Here is a 7,416-nt window from a genome sequence, read left to right on the forward strand (position 1 = left end):
TTGTTTCTTTTGTTCCAGGTTTTTATTAGTTTTGATTCTTTCTTCCCCTTGCCATACTTGGAATTTGTGCATGAATTGCGCACTGTGAGTTAAACTCACTTTAACGAGCATGCTGAATTAAAACAAATTTTTTAGTTAGAGAGAAAGTTTGGGAATTTAAACATCCTACTGACTGAAAGTTTCTCTATGCCTAAAGAATACATATTTTGTAGATATAAAACACACAAAATCTAACAGCCCTCAACTGCATACCCAGAAACCACTGCATATCAAAAAAAAAAAAAAAGAAAAAGAAAGAAAAAAAAAGCCTTTGCAGAACTACAAACATGCCCATCTAACTACTCACCTCTTGGTGAGACATCACCAGTACCTGACATGAGTGCTAATTCGAAAGTGAAACCTCAAGAACAGAAGTTGAAATAAGGTCCTCCCAAAGAACAAAACCACTGAAGTCCTCAGGTATCTGAGAATGTAAGTGTCCAAGAGATGAAGAACGATTTAAAGCGTAGACGGGAGTGAGCTGGTGGAGGTGCCGTGCAGCAGCACAGGCGCTGCAGGGCAGCAGCGGGAGCCAGGCTGCCCCGCGAGGGGCCGAGCCAGGAGCAGGGGCAACACCGGCACGGCCATGCCTTCACCGAGGGGGTCCTGATGGAGGAACAGAGCCGGGTGCTGGTTACGGGGTCCACTGACAGCCCCAGGCATGGCCGGGGTGAACCAGCTCCCGGGGCCATCACAGGTCCGGGCAGGAGCAGCAGGAGACAGGGCCACCACAGTCGAGCTCAGGGCAGGGCTGGGGCCAGGGCTCGGCTGCAGTGGGGCTCCCCCAAGGGCAGAGGGGCCCAGGTGAGGCTGGTCAGGGCCTGATTGCATTTTAAACCTTTAACACCTTTCAGAGCATGCTCATTTGAAATGTTTTGCAAACTATTCCCTCTGAAACATTTGGATGACCAACGTTGTGTGCAAACAGTAAAATCAAACCAGCTTTCCTATAAAGTATCTATCCTAAATGCAGTTTCTTCACTGCACAGATGAGGAGGCACTGTAGTAAGATCCTTACTAAGTTGAGCCTTAGTAAGGTTTAACATTCTCCTGTTTCAGCAGAACCAAGAAAAAATTGAACAACGAGCCAATCCATTTGCTATCATAGACACAGGAATCTCATTTGTTATGTTATGCTATTTACTTGGAAAAGCTATACGGGTAAAATCAATGGTGTGGAACACAGGGAAGACCAAAGGTGGCAAAAGAGGATAAAGAGTGAAAGCAGATTTGATGCAGCATAAAGCAAAACTCTTTACCCTTCCAACTCATTCCAACCCCAACATAATTTCATTAACAATTTTTTTTTACTAAAAAGCAGCTTGAAGATGGAGCCTTACATAAAACACCTACGTCTCAGCTCAAGACAAGCTTGCTTACCTCCCTCACTACTACACCTAACAGTCTTATCAGTATACTATCTATGCAAGGACAGCAAATATGGATGTGTATTGCAGAAAACATCACATTGCTATAATCTCTCTCCAACGCTATTCGATTCTTCCACAACACCGTTCCACCTTGCAAAGGAGAAGGGGGAGAAATCAATGCGCATTCTGGCAAGAATTCCTTCCTTGTACAAAAGAGGTTTCGGAGAGACCACTCCCCTATCACTTGGGCAACAGGAAACTGTTGCTCACATCCACATACAGGTAGGAGAACATCTCACATAACTTGGATAATAAGATCTTCCAAGCAGGATGCTGGAAGCATTAAAGCACCTTCCATCTAGCCAGGGATGGCACAACTGTAGCGATTTAGGGAAAAAAAAGGTCCTTGTCACTTGGAGCAGAACTGCTATATATTAGCAACTGGCCTTCTTCACTGATCAGCCCTCCATGAAGAACTAGGTCAAATGTTTTACAGTGTGACCTGTAACTCAGAATTGTTTTCAATTTTGACACTGCTTTCAAGGAAACTTGATTGGCCTTTTTATAAAATACATAATCACATTACAGGTTTAAATTACCTGGTGCAGATGAAAATTTGTGCCTTTCCAAAACGGTATTTTTTTCCCTTTATGAGATGTTACAGTGAAATGAAGTCAAACCACTAGCACACAAAAAGAACAAGTAGATGAATATCTTACACCTTTTTCAGACCTAAAAATAAAAGAAGACAGGAACATGAAAAATTCTTCCTTTATTCTCTCAGGTCAGTTGAGGCTGCTCGTTTTTTTTCAAGACAGACTGAAAGGACAAATGGATCTCTGATAAGTATTTGACGAGGAAGAGGTCACATGCAGAAGCTCTTTTGTGTGGTGAAGGGCACTGCTCCAACCACAGAGTATTCTCTTGCTTCCTTAAATTTATTTAAAGGCCAGGAAAGGAGAAAGGCTTAAAAATAATTAAGGCCAAGATAACTCCCAGGACATTAGGTATGCGTTTTGCTCCTCTGTTACAGACTTCAAATATTTTCTGTACTACATTCAAAGGAGGAAAGAAAAAAAATAGCATCAGATATGAAATACATTTAAAACAGAATGCCTTCTCTTACTTCATTTGCTTTTGTACGTAATTTCTGAAACTCCAGGAAGAAAGCAATTACTGTCAAACTGCAGCCTGTATTTACCAACAGTGCCTGGAATCCTTCCAGCATTCCAAATATTACAGAAACAGCAGCACACCTAACAAAACTATGTAACCCTGGGCTGGGCGTGAGAGGGGAGTATTTGATGGAAGTTGCAAATGGTATGCAAGTCTACAGTTTTAAAGAAGAATAAAAATAACAGTGTATGGGAGACAGAACATGTAGTACAATCCATCTCCATGTAGTTGAATTCTATCAACAGGAAAAAAAAATCTCTCCCAGTGAAACAGACTGTATTCTCTTGCTTATTTTCATATGAGAGTTTCATCCAGAATTTTTAAATGAAATTTCATGCAGGTAAACATGGCAAAGAATGTTTCTGTACCTACTGAGGAGCCTGCAGTTATAGGTGGAATTCCTATAAAGTCTGATAAATGGTCAAGAGACAAATTCATCTGCAGATAAATGAAAGGGTTTTTAAAAATCTAGGAATACAAGCCTTCTACCGCAAAGCCACTGCTCTTAATAACTTGTTTATACAGTTCCTGGCAAGACAGGGGCCTCATCCTCAAGCATTTTAAGATCTTTAAAAATTCTTGGGGAGATTTAAGTGTTACTGTAATCCAAACAGTAATAATAATAATAACATTCCCACTTCTACATTTCTGGCAAAGAGTCAAATTACATTTTCATTTCATTTTTATAACTAAAACAATATCCTATGCAAAACTCTGAAAGTCTCCATGCATCTAGAGATCCCATATCTGCGTGGTCAAACAGATGCCCAGGACTCCCTAGGACATTCAAAGCAGAAAAACAGCTTCTGTTATCACTACTGTGCATCATCAGACACCATAAAGTAACACCAGCACACAGTAGCCAAAGATCACAAATGTTCTCAGTTAGCATTTCTGCTTTTCCAATTCCATCAGAGCTCTCCCTTCCAAGCTCAAGGAAAATTTCAACTTTCCTTCAAACCCATCTTTGCTGTAACAGACTTTCTGTATCTAAGTTGTCCTGTGTTTTCACCGTATCCCATTGTGGTCAGATCCTGCTTTCAGTAGTCCCAATATAATGCCTACAAAGATTCAGCTGAAGCCAAATGAATTTGGAATAGTTAACATTCTGTCCTTTCTTTCTTCTCTTTTAATCAAATACTCGTGAGAATATGTACTCACTGATTTTCAAGTGCATAAATGTTATGAAGCAATTCACAAAGGATACACCTAATTCCTTAGGTATACCAAGAGTTCTCAGTTTCCCCCTCCTCCTCTGCCAAACCCCTTTGGGCAAAAACACCTTTCTTGTGCATCCACGGAACAGACCTCTGGAGTTTTGGGGTACAACTCCATTAGGCAGATCTCTAATTACTCTTGAGTGTCAGGGGGCACATGTACCAAGTGGCCCTAGCTAAGTCAGTGTCACACAAATAGTCTCCATCAAATAAATGATTTGAGTTTCCCAAATAGCAAATTAATCCTAAATTTTTAGTTTCTTACTCATTGCTCCAAAATACCCCCAACAAACACATCTTTCTAATGTAACTTTCGATGAAAGACTCTTCCTGAGTTTGTCTCAGCATTCACATTAGGAGTAACATCTGCACAAAGTAACATACCTAAGTGACACAAGTTGCCACTGTAGACAGTTTCAAACCATTAGAATATCAGTATAGAAGCTGGAGTTTTTACCCCTTGCACATACACTTTGGAGAACTTTGGCTCTTAAGTAATAAATAAATAAATAAATAAATAAATATTATAGAAAAATAACAACCCCAGCTGTTTTCCTTCCTGTAGGTATACCTGCCTATCTGTCCATGCCAGGAGCTTGCAGCAACTCCACCCCTTTGCCATGGCATGGTGTAGCTCCGCAGGGTTCAGCAATTAACCACTTACAACCTTCTCACCTTGGCTGTTGTTGCAAGACCTCAAATTCAATACAGCCAAGAATGATCACTGCCTGGATGGCACCTCTCCAAGGATGCCGTTCCACACATAAGGTAGGCTCATCTAACAGCTTGCTACTGCCAGACATGGGAGGGAGGTCCTGCTCCTGTATTTTTGCCCTCCTTCATTCCAGAGCATGCAGCCACAGCTTGTCTGGTGTCAGCTCTGGCAATCTAGGACCTCCCTCTGGTGAGCCACTTTAGCTCCCTAACTTAGTAAAAGAATAGGATCATTTTCAGCTTGGTTAGTGAGTTAAAATAGCTCATGGTTAAGTCCCGCATGAGTACCTGACCTGGCACAGGGAAGGGAGCAGAAATGCACGGTTCAGGAAAGGAAGAACGAGAGCAATTCTCCCTTTAATTGACAACAATCTGTCAGATCAGCTGAACAGTTTGTGAAATCACAGCCCAAGGCACGCTTACAGTCTCCACAGGCACTGCCTTTTTCCCTTGTATGGCCAAGCTATGTTAGAATAAAAGTTACTTTCTCCTGAAAGAGTAAGTTCATTCAAAATGTCCTAGTTTTTCCAAAATTATGCAGTTTATTCTGGAACTGAATGTCCATAAGAAAAGTTAATATCACAAAATCTAATACTTAATGGATTATGTTTTCTATATGGACAAAGCATTCAGAAAAACAGAAGCGAGCCTGGCATTTCTGTATTTTGGCATACTGTTCTTCCAGACCTGGTACTATACCACTGTTCTCCTCAAAGAGCTACCTTTCAGAAAAGGTACCAGGTCTTACATCCTAAATTTTTACTAATTACCTCCTAGCAATTAGAGGTCAGGAAACCTAACTGCTCTTGGTAGGGTTTAACCATTTAAAATGAATTATTTTCTACTGGCTTAAAATCTCTCCTAAGATTTTGATTGAATTCTTCAATTTTTGTCCATATTTTACCCCAGCGATTACATTTAGGAGCAACATAGTATCTGCGCCATATTCTTTTCTTGCAGTTAGTTACCTTTGTGAAGGGTTTTCAACTCCTTCAGGCTCACCAGAGCTACAGTGATTATAAGAGATTACATTTCCTGCTAAATGTTATTGATAGGCATACAAAAACATTACAAAAACAGCAAAGGATATACTTAATGAAAACCACAGAAAAACTTCTTAGGTGTGTTTTCATTATTCTCTTATGTTACAAGGACATGAGTAAAACCACAAATAAAAGTTTTAAACACATGATAACGAGAACAGTAGAAGCAATAATTCTAACAGAAGAAAGTAAATGAATCAGATATGAAGTTAAAAAAATCATACACACTAGTACCTTTACACTAGTTACATGTGTACTAGTACTAACTAGTGCCAGTTTAATGATTTCAAACAATGCAACAAAGAGTTAATTAAAAATCTCAAAACAAAAAACTTCAAACATCACCTATCCTGCTTTGATGAATAGACAGAAAATAGCCACTTTAAAGACCTGGCTGCAGATTCACTTCTATATTAGCATTTTGTTAAGGGACTATAACAGACGGCATTTCAAGACTAAGCCGCGTAACAGCCACAGTGCTCGTGAGGCTGTGCAAGATGCGCCTGCAGCTCCTGCCTCGGTGTCCCCACTCTGCCCTCCTGGGCCTGATGGAGAGGGAAGGCGTCTCGCTGCCTTCACACAGTGCCACGCTCCGTCATGGATCCTGCTGGAAAGGCGCGTTCGCTCCAGCGCCGCRTTACGCGAACATCACTGGGCCATCTCTGGGCCTGGGTGGGCTTTGCGTCTTTCCGCACCATGGCCCCCCGCATTTCCAACTGCAGGGTGAGCTCACAGCTCTCCACGCCGGGATCCCTGGTCCAGGATTGAAGTGCCGGAGTCAGACAGCAGTCCCTGAATACATGCTCTTCATTTCTTGAACCTGGCACCTTACTGGCTCCACATATTTCTTCCTCAGACCACTGCCTGGCTCTAAATAAGGACAGAATATGGTCCTGTGCATGCACTTAACAGAGGTGTGATATTTCTGCTCCTGCCTTTCTTCAGCTTTTAAATAGAGATTATACAACTGAGTTTCTATGATTTATTCGCTGGCAGAAGAAAAAGCAGTAGTCACATGCTTGTGTACCTCCCATTCTCCTCTGTTCCCTTTAATATATATTTATGGAAGATTATAAAGTCTCTCGAATGAATGGGAACTGGGGAAACTTGGGTTATAACTACGGGTTTTTAAAACACATCAGACTACCTTTAAAGAACGCAAACGTCAAAAAGCTACCTATTTAATATATCAAGATCCCAACATACCAGATTCTTTGGCCCACCAAGAAAGAAAATCTTTCCTTAAAATTTGACTTTCAAAACATGAAGAATCATATGCCTGATTGGGGGAGAGGGGGAAGATCAGCAAAACACACTCAGTTTGCAATGAGATGTAAACACTGTGGTGTTTATCGGCAGGTTTACAGCAAGAATAAAGCTTTGTCCAGCTCCTYGATGTTCAGGGCAATGGTCTGCTTCCCAGGAGGGGCTTAATGGATCTCGTTCAGATATTGATAATGAACTGGAGTGGTGTGAGGGGAGAGGAAAGGAGCTGCGAATGAGCAACAAGAGCCAGATCTGACCGGGGGCGGGGGGGTCACAGGGGGAAGGGGGAAGGAAAAATGAAGAAAAGCACGCGCCCTGTGCCTTCTAACCCTCAACTGGGCACACTTAGTTATATAAGTAGATATTTGATGCCAGATCACAACATGAACTTTTGAACTCGCATGGAAAGTTTGTCTCCACTACTCAATGCGTTAAAAAGTCAATGCTACAAAATGCCGAAAAAATTCCTTCAGCTTCTATCAAAGAAGTCTTATATTGTGGGCACAWGAAGAAAGTAAATCTGTTATCTTTACTGAATATAAGTCTTGATGTAAATCATGCAGCCACAGTCTATGAATAACTGCATTTGTT

Source organism: Apteryx rowi, unplaced genomic scaffold (assembly GCF_003343035.1).
Source record: "Apteryx rowi isolate R43461 unplaced genomic scaffold, aptRow1 scaffold_79, whole genome shotgun sequence".
NCBI lineage: Eukaryota > Metazoa > Chordata > Aves > Apterygiformes > Apterygidae > Apteryx > Apteryx rowi.